A 25,676-nucleotide genomic window follows, 5' to 3' on the forward strand; every position below is an offset into this window, starting at 1 on the left:
TACACTAATGAAATATCCTGGCAAAAATGCACGGTGACAATGGGGAGCCTATTAATTTCCCTCCCAATCAGTCCTGTTGAGAGCCATTCTACACGAGGGGGGAGTGTTGTGACACTTCTTGCAGCTTGCTGGAGCCCAAGAGAGCCTTAACGTTTTCTTGTCAACCACAAAAATGGCAATGTGGCCCTGCAAAAAACTAAGTCCAGGGAGTTGCAAAAATAGGTTTTCCTCACTTACAATGTTAAAAGAGACATTAAAACAAATCCTGTTTTGCTCATCCATCACAGTTTCTACTTGAGACTTTTGGTCATCATGTCCTACCTGATCTTATGATGATGATGATCTCATTATCTCACCAGAGATGACAACAATCAAAAGTGGTGTGCTCAAGGCGAAATCAACCCCTGGCCCATAATGAATGGGGGTTGCAGAGTTAAACAAACCGGCTGTCATTTAAATGGCTGAAGCTGCTGAGTGGCACAGGGTATGGGCTATTCCTTCCCTAATTATTAGCAGCAGCTTTGCCATGCAGCTGTCTTTTTTTCCTGGTAAATCTTCAGGGGCTAAGCCTACTGTCATCTGCTGCTTATCCATTATATTTTACAAAGATTGAAAGTGTGCTATTAATGCACAGCTTGCATATGCACACAAACATGTGTGTGCCCGCACGCATGCCCGCTCACACACAATGCCTTAGACAATTAAGAATATGTTGCCTAAGGCCAATTGTTTTTTCAGATGGAAATGGATTAAACTTGCTGGTGTTCATCAGGGCAGGCTTCCTTACCCTGCACATAAAACCACACATCCTCTAGGTTCTTGCAAGCACTGCTGACCACACAGGAAGGTGAGGCATGTCTACAAATCCTGTACAAATCAAATGAAAGCAGCAATCATGGGGTCCTTGCTAGAAAGTATGGTAGCAGTGATACAAAATTTTAGCTGGGGGAGTGAGTGCACAGCAAGGTGAACTGGTGAACTTTGTAGCTGACTTCTGTGTGTATTAAACTCACTGCAGCATACAGAGCCAAAATTCTTGCAAGGACCTGTAATTGATGTTCAAGATTCAACCTGGACATTCACTCCTTTGGGAGCGCTCTCCAGTCCTCTTAGAGAGAATGAATGACATTGTCCTCTCAGCTCTCATAGCCAGATGAGGAGACGTGCTGGATTCTCCAGGGCAGCACTGATTTCATATCATTGCATTCTTTCCAGTAAGGGAAATTTCTTAGACATGTAACTGAACGGGATTTTAATTGTTAATCTTTTTAAAGTACTCAAGTAAGATTCCATATTAAATTTTTTTTTCTATCAGATGATGAGTCCAGACATATTTGGTTAAAAAAACAAAACAAAAAGCCATGACTGCTAGACCCACATTATAAATTCTATATGGGCAATCATTGCCATCTCCCTTTTATTATACCTAATTGTGTCTGTTTCTACCATAAGACAGCAAAAGCTCCTTCAGATCAGGAATGGTTTTGTCTGTCTTTGTAACCTTGCATCTAATCTAACCTGGGGTCTCTAACATGGTAAATACTTGTTAAAAGCTTGTACGTTACCGAATATGTCATAAGTCAAACTGTGTCCTAACATACTACTACTGTGTATGCAAGGTGACAACACAGTATGTTTAGAGGGTGTTGTCTCAAGTTACTTTTGGAGCAAGGCATCATGTAAATCAACTAACTGAACCGATCAACCAAAGGCAGGCAGGCAGGCAAGGGTCTCTGTTTGCCCCGTGTCACAGTACCAGCATTAAAAAGGACGTCATCTGACCGACACTTTTGTATCCTGCTAAGCTGACATGGTAATAGGTTCAGCAAATGTAGTACTGACAATACATCTGTTTCATGTCCTTTTCTTCCAGGAATCTTTAAAAGAAAGTAAAAAAACAAGGAAATGTATATTTATAGGTAATTGAAGAAGATGACAAGAATGTCACATGACCTATTCCTTTACTGCCACGTGGCTCCACCACAAAGACAGAAATGGTGAAATCAATGCAGAGTTGACCCCTGCCCTTGTAATGATCCTATGCTCCTCTGTAATGTGCCAGTTGCCAAAAGGGTGGATAAGACGCTTCTTGAGTTTTGGCAAAGGTGCTCACTATACGGGAAATGTAGGAAACTAATTTCAATGCTATTTATACTGTTCACACAGTTTTTCTCATACTCCCATCCTTATCACCATTTTTTTTTTTTTGGTGCTGTAGGTCTTAAGTAAGCCTTACCACTATCTTCCACTGTGGCCTCTTGTAAAGAAAATTTCTAAAGAAGCCAGGGACATCCATGGGGATCTGCAGATCAGGAAGCAGTACTGGGAGTCACCCTCTGCCACATGGCTGCAAGGAGCTGGAGAAAGCATCTCCGCTTAGGGAAGAGCTGATGCTTAAATGTATGAATTGGACCAAGGATGTGAATGAGCAAAGTCTCCACATCACAAATCAATGGCACTCCTTAGATCACTGAGGCTTAGGAGACTTGCTGAGCTTGAAATGATCGTCATATGGTCATGAAAGAGTCACAGATAAAAAACCTGGTTTGTAAACTGTCACTTAAGCCCAAAGGCAGAGGAAATGGTGTCCTCACCATGAAAGTTCAAGAGCTCATAACTAGCTCTTCTCCCATTCTGGTTTCAGTCCTGCTTTGTCATATTTAAGTCTGCAAGATTTTGCTCAGCTTCTGTGTGTGAGGCTTTGTTTGGTGAGCCAGAATGATGATCATTTACCAAGTATCTCCTAGTGCCCAGCACTGTGCTCTTGTAACGCCCTGCAAGGCAGGCATGACTGCCCTTATTCTGTAGATAAGGAAACTGTGAAGCAGGGAGGTGAAGGAGTTTATCCATGGTCAGTGCTAGTCAGTGGAGAGCTAGGATTCCAAACCAAGTCCAGTCTGTTTCTTCTTCTGTGCTCAGTGGTGTGAGGGAAGGATATGTGCAGGACTCAGGCCTGTGCTCAAGAGATCTAAGATTTAGCTTTATAGAAGAGGTACAAATGATGAAAAGTTAACTAAGTAACAATGTAAGTCAACAATGGAAAAGCCATTGCAAGATTATATGAGTAGTTGTCAACTGAGAAATCCAGGCAAGTTCAGGATAGGAGACTGCTGAGGGGACTAGCGATGGGGCCCCTTGAACACTTCTATCAGCACACCTTGAGTGTCTGCTCTAGGTCAAGGGTTGCTTTGATACGATGGCTCCTTTCTGAACTGTCACAAGGGTCCCTCCCAGGAACCCATCTCTGGTCTACTTTAGGCAGTGGTAATTGCTCCAGATACACAAAACAGAAAGCAAGTGCCCATCACACCTGCCAGCAAGTGTTACAATAGGCAGAGGCTTTCTAAATACTGGCTTAGCCTCCATCTTGAGAAGGTGGCACTGTCTACCCATTTTTAGGGACCATTTAAATTCATTCATTATACTCAGAATGCAAATATTCAGGTACCAGTGAAAAGCTGTATGTTCATGAAACTGTGACCCCAAGTCTGCATTGTTACTTACTTTTGTTCTTAACACATAAGGCTCTAATAATGGGAAAAAATAAGAGGGGGTGGGAGGTGCAGAATTACACACAAAACTAACAACTCATAAAATGGTATTTTAAAAAGTAATGATCATAAAGTTAAAATGGAATGAAGTGGCTATAAATAGAAGAATAGTTCCAATTCACTGACGTAATGGAGTTGCATCCCTCTGCTCTAAGCAGACCCATCTAGGCTAAAATCCACTGGTCAGCAGTGGCCTCAAGGTATGAGAAACAAACGCAAAATACGGTGTTAGGGACAACTTGGGATAACAGTCTTGCATTTTGAATGAAAATATTTTGAATGCCTCATTTCGAAGAATATTTTTTAATTGCACTTAAATATGTAACTACTTGGTCTCATACTATGCAATACTCATTCTGATACAGATGAGATGGGATCACACACTGGGGCCAGAATACAGTGTGCCATGTGGGGGCGAGACCTCGGAGAAGGCAGAAAGTTAACCCTCCAACCTCCCACAGACTGCTTCCTAGGAGGCGATGACCTCAGCTAGCAGTTGGCACATATAAGTTGGCTCAACCATGAAAGAAATAAGGCCAGGGTACCATGTCTGATGGTGCAAGTCAAGATGCTGACAATGTGTTGAAATTTGACCCACTGTAACTATGACCCTTAACCCTTTATTCCATTGGATTCTAACATATCATCTCTCTGCTGAAAGGAAGATGGGCTGATGAAAACTCAACTGGTAGAGAAAGTTTAGGCACTGTTTGCAAAGCTGGGGAGCTCAATGTTTTGGGGAGCTCAGTGTTTCATGAGACATCTATTTTGCTGCAGGACAGAGTTTACGAGGATATTTATAACAGTTCCATCTCTGGACTGTGACAGGGATGAGGCAGTCAGCCTTCAGGCATTTATTGAAAATAGGGTTTGAGGATTTTTGAGACTTGGAACATCATTCTCTACATAAGCTACATGATTAAGGTGTCTCCAGTTGGTTTTGGCAGTGTATACACATGGCTGTAGCATTGAGCCTATCTGCAGAAGGCTGATCAGATGAATCCAGAGGACAGGTGACTGCTCCCTGGGAGAGGGCTGGCACGATTCTCAAGGTCCCTTAATCACAACTTCACAAAAAAGGGAAACTTAAACCTTCAGCAACACCATGTACGCTTTCCTGATGAAGCTGGATCTCTTACACACTGCAGGAACCAGGAAGATAAAGGTAATGAACCCCTGCTCAAGGGCTTTTTAAAACGCTAGACCACTGACAACCCCTCTGGGTTGTATTTGCACAGCAAGGCACTTGTCAAATGATGAAAGTAATGCTGGTGACAACTAACTCTCCCTTCCCACTCTCTTACTGTACTGCATCCCACTCTGCAGGACGAAAACTGACTTAGTGATCAGGCATCACTCCTCATCTCAATTTTCTATAATTCATATCTACATTATCACATTCTTCTTCCCAAAGCAGCATGCTAGACATTTAGAAAGTATTTGTTAAATTAATTCACCTATTTCAACAAAGCTTCTGTTATTTTAGTATTAATTTTTATTTTATTTATTTTTAGAGACGGGGTCTCCCTATGTTGCCCAGGCTTGTCTCAAACTCCTGGGCTCAAGGGATCCTCCTGCCTCAGCCTCCCAAAGTACTAGGATTACAGGCGTGAGCCACATCTGGCCTCGTATTAATTTTATTTATTTATTTACTGACAGGGTCTCATACTGGTTGTCCAGGCTGGAGTGCAGTGGCATGATCTTGGCTTACTGCAGCCTCGACCTTTGGGGCTCAGGTGATTCTCCCAATTCAGCCTCTCGAATAGCTGGGACTATCGGCACATACCACTATGCCCAGCTAATTTTTGTATTTTTAGTAGAGACGGGGTTTCACCATTTTGCCCAGGTGGTCTCAAACTCCTAGACTCAAGCAATCCGTCTATCTTGACCTCCCAAAGTATTGGGACTACAAGTGTTAGCCATTGTGCCTGGGCAATTTTATTATGAATTTTAGATAGAGCTTATTTTGTGTTCTATTCCTAAGGTAATAATATAAAAACTAAATCAATACTGAAATTGATTTATACATATATAATTTCATATGGTGGTTCTTTTAGCTAAAGAAAATCATTATTTGTCTTAGTGAGTATGTCTTAAAACATAAACGGAGTGTCTTTTCTCTCCTGTGCAGGTTTGAACTTGGATCTGCAGCCACAATGTAAAAATCCTTCTCCTATTTGTAAGTTTTACTCCTGAGACTCTATCTGATCATTCAGTCACTTATAATTTTTTTGTTTACTAATTTTATTTTATTTTTTAGAGATGAGGTCTCACTATGTTGTCCAGGCTGGCCTCGAACTCCTGGGCTCAAGCCATTTTCCTGCCTCGGCCTCTCAAAGTGCTGGGATTACAGGCATGAGCCACTGTGTCCATCCATACTCATTTTTTCATTCTCCAACGATGTGCTAGGCACTCACTGTGTACTATGCAAGGTCTGGGGACTCCACTTTCTTGGATTCAAGTCTCAGCTCTGCTGTCTACCAGCTGTGTCACTTGGGCTGGTTACTTAACCTTTCTGTGCTTTAGTTTCTCTATGCTTTAGTTTCTACAACTGTAAGACAGGGATACTGACAGTGCCTGCCTTGTAGTAAAACCTTTGGAACAGGATCTGGCATTAAGTAACAACCAGTATTATTGCTGTTGCTACAAATATGAATAAAACACCACCTTTTTCTCCAAGGAACTAACAAGTGACTGGGGAGACAGATGTTCAATATAAATGTTTACAGTGTCACCTGAGTACATAACAGAGGTATTTGCAGGATGCTGGGAGGACAGGGCTGGAGCAGTAACTGCTAAGGGAATTAGCGTAAGGCTGCTTAGAGGAGGTAACACTTGCCAAGTGTTGAGGGCTGAGTTGAAGTTCTTCAGAATAAGTAAATGAAAGGCAGGTCTCACTCCCTCATCATCTTCCGGCTTTTCCTCAAATGCCATTTCCTCACTGAGACCTTTCCTGGTCCTCTATTCACAGTTGCCCTCCCCTACCACAAAACCAGAACTGGCTAGATGGTTTGCAGGGCCTAGTGCAAAATGAACATGTTAGCCTCTTGTTCAGAGATTCAGAATTTCAAGAGTGACAAGAGAACATTAAATAAAGTACAGGACCCCTCTGAGCATGGGGCCCTGTGCAAGTAGTTGCACAGGTTTTATGCTCGTGAATCTGGCCCTGTCAATAACACACACACACACACACACACACACACACACACACACACACACACACACACACACACACACACACACACACACACACACACACACACACACACACACACACACACACACACACACACACACACACACACACACACACACACACACACACACACCCCTATTCCCTGCAGTTGAAATGGACTCCCTGATTTGAGGAGGGGGTGATGGCATCCCAGGGTGGAGGTCAAACAGTAGAACACCATTTGACTTCAACTTTGGGCTGAAAAACATGGTCAGCCCACCAAGGTACTTTTTGATTAGTAAAAAAAGGAAAATCATGTAGGCTCAGTGAGCAAAGGCCTGACTCGAATCCCCATAATAGAGAGTCATGACTTGAATCAGTTAATAGACTCCGACTCCCTGCAATTATTCTCAGGAATTCTTGAGGACAGACCCTACCATAACCCACATTTTTGCTATGATTTCTCCTGTCACACGGTTTTCAGAAATTTACTTGTAGTTTTTCCTAAACCATGACTCACTACAAACTTTTTAAATGAAAAAACATCTAAAAAAATTATTCACAAACTGTTGAGGCCAGAACCAAAACTATTATTACTCTCTCTGTGAGTGTGTATCTCTGTAACACTACTTGAATATAACTTAACTACCTTAATACAAACATAACTGGAAAATTGAAATAGTCCTTACCAACTACTAATTTTGACTTCTATTATTTGACTGAATTTTAGTTTGATGTTGTAAACTCATATGTTGGTTATTTACTATTGTCTCTCGGACTCACATCCACTCTTCTCATATTTCCCTCTTGCTAAGGCTGGGAGTTCAAAAACTCTGTTTCCTAGGCTCTTTTGCTGGTTGACTTATTATCGGACCTGCCAACAGGTGCACAGGCGGGTGAGCTCAGAAGGTGGGAGGCATGAAGACACTGTGGCTCCTTCTGTCTCTTGCTCTGTTTATCTTTCCTTCCTTGGTGGTGTGTTCTGGAAGCGGCTGCGTCCCTGACTCTGTGGTGGAGTGTCCAGAAGGGGCTGTCTGCCCCACAGCTGCAGCTCCCGAGGCACCAGCCCCTCCACCATGCTCACAGGTCCCTTTCATCCCCTCCAGCCCTAGAAGCGGTAGATACTTTCTGTGGTCATTAATCATTAGGTTAGCTCTCCTTCCCTTTTCTGTTCTTCCAGTTTTCCAACACCTGTGTAACCAATTTCCTGTTTTATAGCCCCTCTATTTGAAACACCTGGCATGGTTTCTAGTTCCCTGACTTAACAATCCATTTTACAGACAAGGAGGCCAAGGCCCAGAAAGGTGAAGGGATTTACCCAAAGTCACAGGGCTGCCTGGCTAGGGCTAAACTCAAGTCTTCCGACCGCAGAGTTCAACTCTCATGCTCCCTTTCTACCTGTTGCTGTTTCTCTGAAGTGAACCAGGAAAGAAATGCTATTTCATATGGAAACATGTTATTGTAAATTTTATCACTCTCTCTAAAATATTCAGTTTTATATAGCTCTAACCAAAAAAGTCTGGCCAATTGGATGCAGTACATCTTTTGGTATGCAGAAGGTGAATCTCATAATTGGTTCTATTTTTCCAGTGTCTGGATTCCTCCTGAAGAATGAAGATAAATGCTGTGTCCCTTTCCTGCTCAATGAAACTCTGCAAATCCTACGAAGCCCTTTTACCACGTGGGGATTCGGTAAATTATCAGGCCTAGCTAAGTATTGGTCCTTAGAATCTAGAAGACAAAGCAGAAATGCCCTTCTGGCGGGGTGCCACATGACACCAGAGCTTTGTTCCAGAGTGGAATGGCAGTCGGATGAAGTTGATGTCTAGGGGGAGCGTTACGTGTCCCTTATCTGTGATAGTCGGCTCAGAATGATCATGGGGCTATATAATGGCTGAAACTGCCCCTTAGGTATTTCTTTGGTTGTTTCAGGGTTGATGAGAACAGGAGAAGGTTCCAAAAGCAAACATTCCATATTGTCTTTCCTGAGAACTGGCGACACCTTGGGTATGTGGAACCTTCGTTTCAACTGGGTGGTTTTGCCCATCTCATCTCACCTCCTTCATATGTGGCACTCATAATTTTCCCATTCAGGTATAGATGGTTATATTTCCTAGGTTAGTGACAGGCAAAAGTCATATATGATACAGATACAAGGAACTATATTCATATTTACCCTAAAAGCATATGGTGAAAACAGAAAATCTCCCTTCTGAAAGATTATAAAATGAAGTTCACAGAATAATTTTTAAAAATCCAATTTCAATATAAGTGTAGGTCTTAAAATAGATATGAAATAGTAGTAATGTTTCACGTTTCTCAGTGTAAAATAAAAGTGAAAAGCATCCCACTCACTGGTAATGTAGTAGTAAAACCTGCATCAAGGTTTATGGTTTCATTTGAAAAACTGCCTCCAAAAGAAAATTATTTTTAAAAAGAAGATTTAGAAAAAATTACCTAATTTCCATTTTAAACGACCCTCTCCCCATTCCAGAAACCAATGATTTTCCTAGGCCAGAATTTCTTGACTCAAGGTCTGGTTTCACCCTCTCAACCCCTCTAGTCATTTCAAACCAACTATGAACCACTTGATCTTCAACCAGAAAATACAAAACATTTTTGAAGGCTTCCAGTGATGAGAAGTTTGGCCCCTCATTAGCACCTTCTAATGGTTCTTCATGTTAAGTTTCAGGAATGGAAGTTTTGGCTTAGTCAGTTATGAGTTCTTACACCTTTCTTGTTACTCTCCTCTGAACCACATTGCCTGTGACTACACCCCTGGCAGATATCTGGATTGAATAAATGCTCCAATCATTGGTACAGAGGACAGACTATCACCTCTCTCTGTCTATATCCTATTTTCTAGAAGTGCTCAGATTTCACTGTCACTTATTATTTACAATTAACATCTCTGAGCTTATTTCCTCCCAGTATCTATTGATAAGCCATGTGTCCACCTTAACCTTGCAAAATCAAATTTTTGACCCGAGTGTGTACTTGTCTAGATATTCAGAAATCATTCCTATTATAAAAACTACTATTCAGTCAAATTTTAAAGATCCACTTTCTTCTCTTTGTTTTGAAAATAACGATGCCATTTCTGATCTCTAGTCTTTTGATGCTTTCCTTGGCTCCACAGTCCCTGAAAGATTTTGACCACAGCAAGTTGTATCATAATCATATCTATTATTCCCCCTGCAGTTTGGGGCTTTACTTCATCCAGTCTGGGAGCTTAGGATTTTCTTTTTGTTCATCTACCTAGGGCTTCCTTTCCCTTTTCCAAGTTTTTTCTCACTTTTCAGTCTTATGGTCATTCATTCAGTCATTCTTGACGCACAATATAAAATTAACTCTGGGCTCTTTGCCATCCTCAGTACTACACAGTCAGCCCCAATGAGCAGCTGTTGGTTTCCTCATCTTTACGCTCCAAAGAGAACCACAAATTCATTTTTGTTTTCTGTGGTCCTCTTTGAAAGGTCTCCACTCATTTTGGGCTTGAGTTTTCTTGAACACCTTATTTGTGGTTCCATACATGTTCCCATAGTTGTTCGTGTTTTTCCAGTGTTTAAAATAAAACTCTGAATGAAACAAAACTGCTGGCACAATTTACCCTCCTTTTGCAAGAAAAGGGTCCTCATGTGAACTTTGTTTTGGACATTTCTAGTCCTCCTGAATCATCTTTCCCCACATATGTATAATTTCTACCTTTTTCTTATTAACATAAAAACCTGTTTAAAAATGTCTTGAACCAAAAATTATAAAACTCTACAAGAAAACATGGGGAAAAAGCTTCATGTCATTGGACTTGGTAATGAGTTCTTGGATATGACACCAAAAGCACAAGAAACAAAAGCAAAAATGAACAAATGGGATTATATCAAACTTAAAATCTGACTCTATCAAAGGTCACAAAGTAAAAAGGCAACTCATGGAATGGGAGGGAATATTTGTAAATCATATAGCTAATAAAGGGTTGATATATAAAGAACCCCTATGTAAAGAACTCTCATTTAAAGAACTCCTACAACTCCCAACAGCAAAATATAAAATAACCCAACTAAAAAGTAGGCAAAGGACTTGAACAGACGTTTCTCCAAAGACATACAAATAGCCAACAAACATATGAAAAGATGCTCAACGTCACTAATTAACAGAGAAATAAAAATTAAAACTACAATGAGATCTCACCTTACACCCACTGGGATGACTACTACCAAAAAAACAGAGTAACAAGTGTCAGCGAGGCTGTGGAGAAATTGAAATCCTTGTGCACCGTTTTATTTTTTATTTTTCTTGTTTGTTTTTAAGACAGGGTCTCACTCTGTCACCCAGGCTGGAGTGCAGTGGCATGATCATAGTTCACTGCAGGCTCAACTTCCCAGGCTCAAGTGCTCCTCCCATCTCAGCCTCCCAAGTAGCTGGGACAGGAGGCACATACCGTCATGCCCAGTTAATTTCTTATTTTTGTAGAGACAGAGTCTTGCCATGTTGCCCAGGCTGGTCTTGAACTCCTGGGCTCAAGTGATTCTCCTGCCTCGTTCTCCCAAAGTGCAGAAATTACAGGTGTGAGTCACTGCATTTGGCCCTTGTGCATTGTTAAAGAGATTGCAAAACAGTGCAACTGCTATGGAAAACAGTATGAAGGTTCCTTAAAAAATTACAAATAGAACTACCATATGATCCAGCAAATCCAGTTCGGGGGATATTTTCAAAAGAATCCAAAGCAGGGTCTTAAAGGGGTGTTTGTACACTCATGTTCACAGCAGCACTATTCACAATAGCCAAGAAGTGAAAGCAACCCAAATTTCCATTAATGAGTAACTGGATCAACAAAATGTGGTAGATACATACAATGGACTCTCAGCCTTAAAAGGAAGAAAATCCTGTCACGTGTTCTAACATGGATGAACCTTGAGGACATTATGCTAAGTGAATTAAGCTAATCATAAAAAGAAACTTCTGTGTGATTCCACTTATATGAGGCATTGAAAAGTAGTCACATTCATAGGAACAGAAAGTGGAATGGCGTTTATCAGGGGCTAGGGGGAAGAAAAAGAGGGGGAGTTGTTTAATGAGTACAGAGCTTTGGATTTTCCAAGATGAAAAAGTTTTGGAGATCTATTTCACAACAATGTGAATACTTAAGAGTACTGAACTTATTTAACACTACTGAACTGTACACATAAAAATGTATGGTAAATTTTATGTTATCTGTTTTTAAAATCACAATAAAAAAGGTCTTGAAATATTTTGGACTGTACAAAATCTTCTTTGACTATCATGTTCTTTAAGATGATACTGCCGCTTTCTTCTAAAGATCCTCTCATGTGTACTCTTGTTAATTCCTTTTAGCCAGATTACGACCCGAATAGCAGTTCTACCTTTGCATCTTCTACTTTCTGGAAGGTGGAATTGCCAATGTGGCAAATCAATAACCACTCAGGTATTCATCTACTGGTCGAGGAGAATTCTGGTAGCTATTTGACCTAATTTTGTACATGGGAATGGGAACATGGAACCTTTAATTGTCCTGACAATAGGACCCATAAACTCCTACAATATCAATTTTGCTCCTCTCTCTTCTAATCCCCTAGTGTTCTTCAGAGGGCCCCTGCCCTATGTTTCTAGATTTGCTTACAGACCTTATTAGATGTAATTCTTTTTTTTTTTGAGATGGAGTCTCACTCTGTCACCCAGGCTGGAATGTAGTGGCACAATCTCAGCTAACTGCAGCCTCCGCCTCCGGGTTCAAGCGATTCTCGTGCCTCAACCTCCCAAGTAGCTGGGATTACAGGCGTGTGTCACCACACCCGGCTAATTTTTTTGTATTTTTAGTAGAGAAGGGGTTTTGCCATGTTGGTCACGCTGGTCTCGAACTCCTGACCTCAAGTAATCCACCTGCCTGGGCCTTCTGAAGTGCTGGGATTACAAGCATAAGCCACAGTGACTGGCCTAGATATACTTTTGGCTCTGCTTGTCTTGCCAGTGGTTACATTTTTATTTCGAATATGGAATTCCTTACCATAGCCATATTTCACTGTGATGTCCTTCTGCTTACCAGGTTACTTGGGTTCTCTGAGAAATTCTATTTATCACTGTGGCAATAATCTCCAAGTCCATTTTTACATTACTCCTGCTTCAACCATGAATAGACATTGGAGACTGTAACTTCTTGATTTATCCCATGATTTACCAAATATTTTACTTTCCTACCAATATCAAACTTGCTGGGTTCTGACATAATTGGTGTTACGAGTTAAGCAAGATATTCTTCTTTCTTCCTCCCCACTCCATCACTTTCAATTGAAAGCATGTGCCTTGTACACCCTAGATTCTCAATAACTATTAGTTGAACTAAACTGAGCTAGCCCTAGTACTGCCCACTTGGGCAAGCAATTTGAATCCCTCTTTCACATGACAATCCATCACATATTTGAAGACATCTGTCGTACCTGGTTAGGGAATTTTTTCTTCAAGAACTGAAGTCATATTTTCCATCTGAAATCAGAACTGAAGAACTGACAGATCACACGTCTCTTATGGAAAATATTATTTTCTTCTTGCCTCTGGAAGCAAGTAGCTTGACACACCACTAATCCTCCAATAGCCTTGAGAACCCAGGTGCTACCAGGGGAGGCCCACTGGTCTTTAGCAGGGAAAGCAATCTGACCTTGATACCTGCTGTCATTTGTCCCTTTCATTTGCAAAATAGGAATAAATAGGGACAAGCTGAAGACATGCAGGTAGGTAATATACTTGAAAGGCTTTTGAGAGAAAAGTACTAAAAATTCTGAAGATCTATGTATCAGCTTCTCAAGCAGAGCCCTTTCCTTGGCAATAGAAATGGTGTTACTGTGGCTTACAGAAGGAACAAAGCTACAGAGAATGCCTGATCAGCATGGTTGATACAGCAGCAATGATAGTATTTCTACAGTCTTTAGTTTCTTTCATCTAAGTCCTTTACCAACCATCATGTAACAAGCTGAGATATGCTGACTGGGCTACTCAAAGCTGTACGGTAAGTTGGGATAAAAATCATACATGGAAACCAGACTTTTTGCCAAAGAGACGATACACTTCTGATTTCTCCTCCCTTCTTGTGCTTCTGCAATGGGCTCTGCCAATGGAGAACAGTTAATGCTGATGCAATGCAGGCACCATCTGTGCTCTGTGAGGATTTAAACAGCAGCCATTAACACAAAACCCCATATGTGAATTGGACAATGGCTGCCCTGAAGCTACAGGACTCTCAGATAGAACAAACCACTCTGTAGCTCTTAGAGATGCAGAAATCATTATGATCCAACACTCACGCCCCTGAATCAGAGCATGAAGTCAGGTTTGTCACTCACCCACTTCCCCTCCCTGCTTCTTAACTGAGTTTGAATCTTTTCTATATGTTATTCCTGTCTGTCAAGGGAGGGAATGAAAAGGGAGCCGATACCATCTATCAGCACAGCCGGTGCCATTTTTACCTGAAGCCATTGGGTTCTTGTCCTGAAGCTTCCCCCAGGACACCAGGGTTCCAGGCATACAAATGACATCGACAGTGACTGGGAGCAAGCCTTTGCTGGGAAAAGCAGTGTGTCCAGGACTTCAGGTTGCTGGGGCATGAAGGCAGCGTCCTATTTATTTTTATTTTTTGTAGAGTTAGGGGTCTCACTCTGTTGCTCAGGCTGGTCATGAACTTCTGGGCTCAAGCAATCCTTCTTCCTTGGCTTTCCAAAGTGCTAGGATTATAGGCTGGTAGGGTCCTATTTTTGACAATGGTGTCATCTCTGGCAGCAGCAGAGATGCCGAGGCAGGGGAGAAAGAAATTTCTAACAATGACTGGTTGGTTGTGTCCAGTTTCTGTGGGGCTGAAACACATTTTTCACATCAACACAGGGGATGGTGAGAAAAGGAAGTAAGTCACAGGTGCTTCAGAATGGTACCTTGGAGGCTGTTCTGGGCCATCTATTTTGAACATGGCTTGGAACTGTTATGAAAGACCTCATTATTTATAGCTCGTAACTGGGAAAACACCTTTTCTCCTAGAAATAAAGATATCCAAACTTCCTGAAAATGAACCTTTGGTTTTTGACAAATACCAAGTCTCAAGAGCACCAGGTGTTCTTGTTCTGAGTGAATCAAACTATTTCTGAGTACACCTTTAAGGATGTGAGTTAAAGCACCTACAGCACCCTGGGTGTTCCAGTATTTGGATGGAATTTTAGTCACTGAGGTTGCAAATCAGAAACCTAAGAAACCTTAATGAAAAACAAGCCCTCCAGTTTCCTTGCACTATTATAGCAAGAAATGTCTGGTTCATGGCAGGGAGGATTCACAGAGCTCATCCACAGTAGTTTAATGGCACCTTCCCAGAGAAGCGTAGCTTTGAAAACCTCAACTAAGCTAGCAGGTGTCTGGATGGCATCATCATTTCTTTCTTTAACAAGCGTGGGAAGCCAGGGCTTAAGAATCTCTAGGTAGAGGCACCATTGTGATAAAAATACAGAGACTCAACGCAAAAGGGAAAACTAATACTGCTTTTATATCCCACTTCCGTGCTCATGAACTCTCCTCTCTGTTGATGCCATCTCTTCTCTCCCCTGCCCCTCCATGAACTCTCTGGATAGTCAATCAAAGGGAGGCTGGAGAGTCTCTGAGTTAATGCTTCTGACATGGACTATGTTTCAAGCAGCAACTCCCTGGTTTAGAAAGCAAACTTGATTCTCTTCTGCCCGGCCTTCCAAATTTCCCCCAAATCTACTCCCTTTTCAGTCTCATCTCCAGTTATCCTCTTGAGCCTGACTCCTAGCCTTTTCTTTGACTTAGTAGCATTTGCCCAAGCCATGACCACTGCCTAGATGTACTGCTGACTCTACTTCACCAATTCCAACTGTAAAATTCCAACATATGAAAACCATGGAGGAGAGGGAAGATGGTATCCATCAATGTGGAATGAAAGGGCCAGGGGAAACCCTGACAAAGGAGGTGGCAATTAAACTGGACCCTCCCTTCTATGACCTGGACAATAAGCACTTGCTTACAGATCATCAGTTTGGGAATTTAATCACAGGAGGGCTGTTTTGCATTGTTATCTGAATATTCCACTGGACCTGTCTTGATTAGAAATTCCTCAAAGTCAAGGACCAAGTCTTACACTTCTTACATGTCCTCTGCATAAATTCTAATAAAATCTGTTAAAAATCTGCATTGTGATGAAAGTGTATTTTTTAAAGAAGGCAATAACATCACATGTTTAGAAAGAATTAACAAAAGGCCACGTTTTCATGCTAGTTGGATGACAGTACTTAAGAAAAGTTAAATTGATAAAACATCGTTAGATCACAGAAGGGCTAAAGCCATAAGTATTTTGTGTACATATGAGGCATTTTGCATAAATGTTACTAAATAATCAATGCAAAAAAATTTACTTGAGCAGTCACTGTGCTGGGTGCTGAAGTGAACTTGGAAGAAGCAAAAAATGTAGTTTTAAAAATCTGTCTTGGGCTGGGCACAGTGGTTCACGCCTATAATCCCAGCACTTTGGGAGGCTGAGGCTGGAGGATCACTTGAGGTCAGGAATTCCAGACCAGCCTGACCAACATGGTGAAATCCCATCTCTACTAGAAATACAAACATTAGCTGGGTGTGGTGGCATATGCCTGTAGTCCCAGCTACTTGGGAGGCTGAGGCAGGAAGACTGCTTGAACCTGGGAGGCAGAGTTTGTAGTGAGCTGAGATTGTGCCACTGCATTCCAGCCTGGGTGACAGAATGAGACTCTGTCTCAAAAAATAATAAAAAAAAGAATGTGTCTTAAAAATGTAGTCTTTTTTTTTTTTTTTTTTTTTTGAGACTGAGTTTCACTCTTGTTGCCCAGGTTGGAGTGCAATGGTGCGATCTTGGCTCACCGCAACCTCTGCCTCCTGGGTTCAAGCGATTCTCCTGCCTCAGCCTCCAGAGAAGCTGGGATTACAGGAATGTGTCACCACGCCCAGCTAATTTTTTTGTATTTTCAGTAGAGATGGGGTTTCTCCATGTTGGTCAGGTGATCTTGAACTCCTGACCTGAGGTGATCCGCCCACCTTGGCCTCCCAAAGTGCTGGGATTACAGGTGTGAGCCACTGTGCCCAGCAAAAATGTAGTCTTAAGAAGGTAAGAATTCCTGGAGGAACTCACAATGTATGAATGGTATATCAAATATGAGAATAATTGATGCTGACCTGTCCATTGTTGAGACTCCTGGTGCAACAGAAGATGAGAGACAAGGGACGGATGTGGGCTGCTACCACTCTACCGCTACGCTTGGATGGGAGCAGGTGGGGGACAGAGAGCACAGCACCAACAGGAGTCAGCCTTTGTCCTCCAAATATTGTGACCCTGACCTTGGCAGCCTCATGCTTTCTAGGAAAGGCTCTGCCATATGCACCTGGGATTAACACCCTTCTCTACCTGAGAAACCAGTGCCCTCCACCCCACCTAAATGAAACTTCAAATGGGGCTCATAAAAGGGAATGACATGACAGGAAGAGAAACGATCTGTTGGGAAGAGGCTGACAGTGCTCGGAAAACCATGGAGCAAAACAGATGGAAGAGGACACATATACCAGTCTTGCTGCAACTGCAGGATGGTGAGAAAAGCCTGCAAGCTGGCTTGGAAATGAAGGCTGGGTGAGTTGAGTGAGCAAAACTGGTTCATCCTTAACCTGCTAAGTTAGAGTAAGAGAATTTTAGATGGTGGGGGTTGGGGGATGACTGTCTTTTAGATCAGCTTGGAAAAAATAAAAATCCTCTTCTACACTAAAGTAGGAAAGACCACAGAGTTAGCAAAGAAGGCATTTCAGAAAGTCAAATGGGGAAAAAAGAAGAATGTTAGATATTTATAAAGTGTCTAAAAGCAACTCCAACAGGAGAAAGAAGGTGGGCAGGGTCAGAGTTCGGAGGACGTGAAGGGCAACAGAGGCCCTGTGAAGTATAGGCCCCCCTCGTGAGGAGTAAGGACAGTGCTGTCCTGCCACCTCAAGGTAGCGCCTGGCAGTGCCCTGTTCCCAGTTTTGTGCCCCGAAGTGAAGTGCCGACGGCAGGCTTTGATGATCTTTCCACCTCCTGACTCTTGGCGGGCAGAGCATACAGTCACAGACCAGATATTACAACACTTTATCTAGCATATGGAAGGAACAGAATGTCAAAGGGGTTTATTACTGTACCTGACCAGATAATTAGGTAATTAGCACTATTAACAGAACAGATTGGGCACATTTATACATGCATTTGTATATCTCCGGGGAGGCATAGCTTCAAAGAAACATAATATCAGGTGTTTTTATTATAATGTTTGTGTGTATGTGTGTTTCTCTACAGAACATTTTATTTCTCAGAAAGGATGCCAGGCATGTTTCTTTTCTGCACCTGTATGGCCCTTTTTCACTTAGTCAAGCTGGACTGCAAAAAATGAAGAAGGAAATTTGTTTCTGGCCCCCCCAGATCTTACAACAAGCACTGCTGCGCTGGCTGGCTTCTTTGTTCATATGCCCAGGCCCCCATCTGGGTGATGCACAATTCTAGGAATATGCTCTGGCTGAAAGACAGAAAAGACCAGGAGAGGGAGCACAAGAACACAAGATATTTCTATATCTGGGTCGCAGGGAAAGTCACAGAAAGAGAGTGAGGCAAAGAGAAGCAAATGCCTCAAAAAATGTATGCGGGATCTTAACGGTGTATTTTTTAGGTGCAATAAAAAGGGAATTTGGAACTTATTGTTTGTTCATCATATGGAATACATTTTTAGCAAATTATATTTAATGCAGACTAAAAGGCTATTTTATTTATTAGTTTGTCCTGAATGATATCATTACTTTATGAACTGCCAAATCTGCCGGCAATTATTAACACTCCACAGCTAGCTGCCTTCCCCTAGGTGTTTCAATTCACCTTTGCCACACAGTAACATGGGAACAAATACGTCAGACGACAAGCATGCAGCCCCAGGCACAGACCAGTGAGTTTCAGTGACACTATAGCACTTAGCTGGATTAAGTTTATAGGCTGAGAACAAGGCAATGACACCAGGCATTCTCCTCCACAGGAATTCACAATATGGGATGTCACTGGTGGGTACCTTTTCAATGTAAGATACAAATCAGCTTATCCCTTTAACGAATGCATACTGACCACTTTGCACGGTTCTATTGTGTCTTAGGTGCTGGGGGCATAAAACAATGAATATGAAGGAAACGGTACTTGGTCTGAGAGGTTCTAGGCTGTTGGGACAGAGACAAGTCAACAGGTAATCACAACACAGCCATGATAAGAACTGTCAGTACGGTTCTTACTTACAGGGTGTATAAGTCCATTTTCATGCTGCTGATAAAGACATACCTGAGACTGGGTAATTTATAAAGAAAAAGAGGTTTAATGGACTCACAGTTCCACATGGCTGGGGAGGCCTCAGTCATGGCGGAAGATGAAGGAAAAGCAAAGGGACATCTTACATGGCCGCTGGCAAAGAGAGAATGAGAGCCAAGCGAACAGGGAAACCCCTTATAAAACCATCAAATCTCATGAGACTTATTCACTACCAGGACAACAGTATGGGGGAAACCACCCCCGTGATTCAGTTTATCTCCCACCGGGTCCCTCCCACAACACATGGGAATTATGGGAGCTAAAATTCAAGATGAGATGTGGGTGGGGAGACAGCCAAACCATGTCACAGGGGAAGTACAGCTGCTGGCGGAAGGGCATCTAACTGAGGAGGTGACATATGAGCTGCAGCCTGAGGGAGGATTAGCTAGGTTTTGGGTAGGAGCTGGTGTTCCAGATGGAAGAAATGAAATGTGCAAAGACCTAAGAAAGAACATAGCATGCAGTGTGGTGTGGCAGGAGCAGCAGCTGGGGCAAGGGCATAGGTGAAACTGGAGAAGGGAGCAAGGGGACGGGCTGGGAAGGTCCTTCCGTGTCCACCGCCAAGGCTGGCCCAGGGGCCTCACTGGAGTCTGTTGCGCAGGAGAGTATGAGGGAGACTCCTTTGGCTGCATTTGGAGAACAAGCCAGATGGGCGGCAAGCCAGTCACAGAAGTCCAGGCAAGCACCACTGTGGCCGGGATACAGGCAGTGGTGTTGGGAAGGGAAATCTAGACGGACGAGAGAGGCCATTAGGAGGAAGAGTTGGCGAAGTCTGAGAGTATAAGCCAATTCAAGACTGAGAACTACTAAAAAAAGCATCATGTTGCTTCTAACTAACCAAAGCCACAACCTGGATACCCCATTGATGAAAACAAGGTATCTTTGGAAGCTATTTGGGATGCCTTACAGTGTATAACAGGAATTATGTACAGGTTCCCAGGCAGACCCAAGGCAGTTTAGGTTTCAGAGTCATAAATTATGGAGGAGGATAGGGCTCAGAATTCTGTAGCCTGGGGCTTTCTTTAAATGGACACCTTTGATGTCAGTTTGTTGTTTAAGTTACTGCCTAATGTAGGATTTTTAAAACAGCACACTTTCCCAGTAAGTCATTCTGATCTGGCAATGAGAAAGAGGTGAAAGTTCTCACAGGATGTGAAGGGTCTTTTAAAAAAACGACGACGGGCCGGGTGCAGTGGCTCACGCCTGTAATCCCAGCACTTTGGCAGGGTGAGGTGGGCAGACCACGAGGTCAGGAGTTCGAGACCAGCCTGGCTAACATGGTGAAACCCGTCTCTACTAAAAATACAAAAAAATTAGCTGGGCATGGTGGCCGGCACCTGTAATCTCAGCTACTCGGGAGTCTGAGGCAGGAGAATCGCTTGAAACCGGAAGGCAGAGGTTGCAGTGAGCTGAGATCATGCCACTGCACTCCAGCCTGGGCAACAAGAGCGAAACTCCATCTCAAAACAACAACAACAACAACAACAACAACAACAACAACAACAAAACAAAGATGGCTGGGCGTGTTGGCTTGGGCCTGTAATCCCAACTACTCAGCAGGTTGAGGCAAGGGGATCGTTTGAGCCCAAGAGTTCAGGACCAGCCTGGGCAACACTGAGACCCCATCTCTAAAGAATTAAAATAAAAAAATAAGAAAATATCAAAAATAAAGGTGACTGGAAAAATAGATGAGCTAGTATAATGTGAGATGATGCTGCATATAGCCATGGTCAGAAATGGGGAAAAGGCAGGGGAAAGTTGACTTTCCTCCAAGGACCTGTTTGTTGATTTCCATGATAATTGTGGAGCAACCTACCAAACCTACCAGTTCTATGACCAGGGTCTCCGCTTGGAACTTTAGAAGCTTCTTCAACACTTGAGTGGACTTCAAACTTCAAAGTGGACTTTGTGATTCCGACCCTCCTGCCTCCCTCTTTTAAGGACCCTTTTAATCATTCAGGATACTCCCCCATCTCAAGACCCTTAACTTAATCACACCCACAAAGTCCCTTTTGCTATGTCACGTGACACACTCACAGGTTTTTGGGGATAAGGACATGGTTATCTTTGGGGGCCAGTATCCTGCCTGCTATGCTGGGTTATAAAATCTGCCTAGCTGGTTTCCTAGAGGAGTCTTATTCTCTCGGTGTCTCAAAATAGAGGAGGCCCCTGACAAAGGTAGGTTCTTATGTAAGTTAGTGATCCAGGCATTAATGTCTTTATGTGATCAACTGACATAAATTGAGGAGAGCCATTAATGGATAAAGTGAAAGAAAAATGATGAAAATTTATTTCAGATTTCAGATTTCAGATATTCTCTCTGTTATCACTTTACATTGCAATTTTTTTTTCAGCATCCTATTATTTCTTGTGTAAAGGCAAATGTCTAGTGCTGGGTTCATGGTGACTTCTGTGTGGTACAGAGAAACTTGAACTAGAGCTGGAGATACTCACTGAGTCTCCAAACCTACTGCTGACTGGTTTGTGACCCTGGACCTCAGTTTCCCACCTGTTAAAAACACAGACATTTGCATCTTTAGTGAGTCTTACTCTTGTCATTGAAGCAAGGAGTTGAGAACTTGGGCTGTGGAGTCACGCTGCCTGGCCTTAAGTCCTGGCTCCTCTGCTTAGGAGTTCACCTTTTGGCAAGTTAATTAACCTCTCCTGCTCCAGTTTCCTCACCTGCCATATGGAGATAATAATGGTAGCAATCCCATAGCGTCAATGAGTTAAACATGTAAAGTGCCCAGGGCAGTGCCTGGCATACCCTGGATGCTCAGTAAAGGTTATTTTAAAAAATCATCATCATCATCACTGTATTAGACATGAGGGATATGCAAAAGATAAAACAGAGTCCTTTTCTTAGTGCTGGGTCGGATAATTTTTTAAGACTAAGGTTTTATGATTCCCCATATATCACAGGAGAAAAAACTCCCTGATGTCCTCACACGTTCCATGCATCATGCTGTGTTAGCAAGATCTTTTAACATTTCTCCTTGCTGCCAATTAAAGGGCACCAAGTCAAAGTTGATATGTAAAAATTACTGTCCCATTAGCACCTTCTGGCCTCGCTAATAAATCCTAACTTAATTAGGCATATGTATCTTTTTCGTGGGACAAGGGATAGCCAAAACTAGAGGTATATGGGCTCCAGCTTGTTTACAACCGTCCCTTAAAAGAGCTCAATGCATAATTGCATACCCATAAATACAAATGCTATAATTTTCTTGGATCAAAGATCATTTTCAAAAAGTAGACACGTATATATCTTCATCGTAGCTTTTAAAGCAAGTTCTACAAGGTCTAACAAGTCAGTTTTGAGAGCAGGCCTTCCAATAGCTGTCCTCCACTTGAAATCTGAAGTGCGGAAAGTGGAGTGGATGCATGTTTTACTGAAAGAGTCAGCAATAGAAAATAGAGTACACTCACAGCTGTAGCGAGCCAGGATGAATTTATACAGTGAATTTTAAATCAGACTCAAAATTGGCTTGCACTATCCATTGAAAAAAATCCCATTGATTTTGGGCTTCATGATGATGTTTTCTGGGAGAGGCAGACCTTAGACTGAGAGCCAAGCAAAGCTTCAGATGCAGATTTTTTCTTTTATTTTCCAAGGAATTTGAAGAGGCAGAAATTGCTAATGGAATACAGGGATAAAAATGAATATTATATTTCTACTTGCTAGCAACTATCTTGGTATGGAACTCGACTGATTTTGTTCTGTCCTAGTGGCTGAAGCCTTTCATTTTATTAACTTTTTTAGATAGACTTTAACAATTTCATTTTTTTCTTTGTCTTTTTCCATTTTCTCTCTTCTATTCAAACACTTCTGCAAAATGCAGTGTTTCCATTAAAGTCCCTCAGCTTTCTTTTGTTTCTCAGACTCTCACATCTTTGCGATTTTGCTCAAATTACCTTCATATTCAATTGGCACACAGTAGGTACTCAGTAAAGTTGGTTTCTTCCTTCTTCCTCTGCCTGGCCACTGTCTGGTAATGTACTTCTTCCTTTATTTTTTGGTTTACAAACTACTTGTTAAATAATTGGCTCCAAGAGCCTCCTTCAGAGTTTACATCATTTCTTGGGAAGCTTAGCCCAAACAGAGATAACTCTCCTAAGATATCCTGGAAATAAAAAGGTTGCAGAGAAAAACAAAGTCCCACTTATCAAAATGAAGTGCTTTTGTTCTCGTTTTGGATCTGGTGGCAGAAAGGAAATACCATCTTTCAGAGGTCCCAATAAAATATTTGACAAGATATGTGAAATATTTTTCTTCATTTGGACTGCTTTCTTCATAATACAGTCTATGTGTTTCAGGAGAAAAACAAGGTCAATCCAATTGATCAAACACTGTGTCAGCGACAGACACACATACATATAAATGCTCACATTCTCTCACAGTTATAACAACATGGAATCTAATTTAGAACCACAAGAGCTAGGAAATTAAGAGTTAATCTTAAGCCCCATCCTGAATTCATCTTGTCATGCCTGAGTATCACTTCTCCTACAGCAAGCAAGATCGCCCACTGTTCTGAGGCCACTAGACGGAGAATAAAATCAGCTTTAACATTACTGTGTCACAAGGAGGGAATTAGGGATGAGCCTGGAGAACTGGCTTGGGTGCTCTTTGTACGCAAGAGCGTGAAGCAGGATGGGAGAGGAAGAAAGGAAGACAAAAATAAAGTGTAAAAAAGCAGGCACATTAGCCGCAGGCAAGCTTCTGCTTGCCTTCTATCCTATTATTACCACCTCACTACTGCCTTAGGGGGCATCTGTAAGGCAGGGGCAAGCTGCTGCTCTCATTACAGTGGGCTACTAGCAGTCTAAACTCCAAAACAAACTTGAAAGATATATGAACCACAATGATCACAGCTGACAATATGCTGTGGTCTTATACTTGCTCCTGCAATTGTGTGTGGGCAGGAAAAGGCGGTCTTCTCTTCTACTCAACTCAAATGTCCCTTGCTTTGCTTATTTTAGAAACGGTTTGAATGACTGTTCCTTCAACGGCATTATGGGTCATGTACCCACTAAAATGAAACAATCACACTTTATGTCTCTATCCTGAATCACTGTTTTAATTTTTAACCTAACCTAGCAGGAAATCATGGGTTTAGCCCTGTTTGATCATATAAAATCTCTGTTACCAAAGAGAAAAAACTCATGGTACTAGCCCAAAGGCAGTAACAGATTTTAGGAGAGAATTGTCCAGGCACCTCGTTGGCTCTGGAGCAGGTAAAAAAAAAATCACACATAAAATAGTAAAAAGCAAATTTATTAACTTGCCTGAGCTTTTTGCCTCCCTTATCTACTACTTCACCAGAAAAAGGTCTGCTGGCTATTTACAAATTCATTTTTTTTCAAAGCTTCTTCATATGACTAGGTCCTGCCAATAAGTAATACTCTCAATTTGTCATTTGTCTTCCTTAATGTTAATACTTTTTCATTTTTGCAATTTGGCAAATTTTATCATGCAGTGAGAAATTATTATCTAGATGCTATCTGCTAAGATTTACAATGAACTTTCTCCTTATCCTACTGAAAGTACACCTCTCCAAAAGAATAATACAAAATAAGAGCCCTTCTTGGATTTATTTGGAAAATGAATACATATACTCATTATTGGGACTTTTCAAATTTATGAAAAAATATATATTTGAACCTAAAGCCATGTACAGAAGGTTAGCTATTATCTTAGTCCTAAATTCTGCTGTTATATTTGTATCATAGATGTACTGTGCTGATAGAAAAGTCTGAGCTATTGGATTTGCCAGCTTGGATTAATAACTACCCATTTCAAATCATTAATGATGCTGGTTCCAGTTCAGTGATTGAACTGGGTAAAAAAACATTTCATCTTATTCTTTCCTTATGAAAGAGCTGTTGGCTTTGCAATGCATGTCTTTCTGAAGAAAAGTCCTTTTGAAAGGGAGAATAGTAAAAATGGTGTAAGAACCACTGGAGAAGAATACAAATTCATTTTAAAGCAGTGTACCATGTACAAATGCTGTCTTACAAATAGGATTATTTAATTTAAACCTTAGATCTGTCAAGCTCTATTACCTCAAATGGAGCCTATCGCTTCTTGAGTTCATTATATATCGAGATTATATTACAATTTATGTTAGGTTAAGTCATTGCTGAGATACAAGGCAGTTGAAAAAAATTACACAGCAGTGTCCGTAAATAGAGCAAAGTCACTGCAGTGTTCAGAAAGGCAAAAAGTCATCTTGCTAAATGAGGATCCAAGCTGTCCTGTACCAAGACTGTTACTAATAAATAAAAGGCCTCTGGGAAAAGTGCTGAGCGTACGCTGGATCTATTTTCAGCTTGCATCAGCAGCTGCTGCCCCTGGGATCACATCTTTACGCATACTCTACACCATATGTAATCACTCCAGTGCTGCAACCAGTAAGATAATGAAAGAGCATGGCATAAATCTATACTTGAGTGGAATGCTAAATGAGAAAAATAATACAAAAAGGGGGGAAATAAACCGCATTTTCAAGTCATTAGGAAGAAAGACTTTGACATATGAAGTGCTGCAACCATTAAT

At 41.7% G+C, this 25,676-nt stretch overlaps 1 protein-coding gene across 9 annotated transcripts in view; it reads right to left on the reverse strand.

Moving 5' to 3' along the window:
- Nucleotides 1-25,676, reverse strand: part of BACH2 (BTB domain and CNC homolog 2) — a 367,628-nt gene that overhangs the window by 24,093 nt on the left and 317,859 nt on the right. The window lies entirely within an intron of this gene.

Source organism: Pongo abelii, chromosome 5 (assembly GCF_028885655.2).
Source record: "Pongo abelii isolate AG06213 chromosome 5, NHGRI_mPonAbe1-v2.0_pri, whole genome shotgun sequence".
In the NCBI taxonomy this organism is placed as follows: Eukaryota; Metazoa; Chordata; class Mammalia; order Primates; family Hominidae; genus Pongo; species Pongo abelii.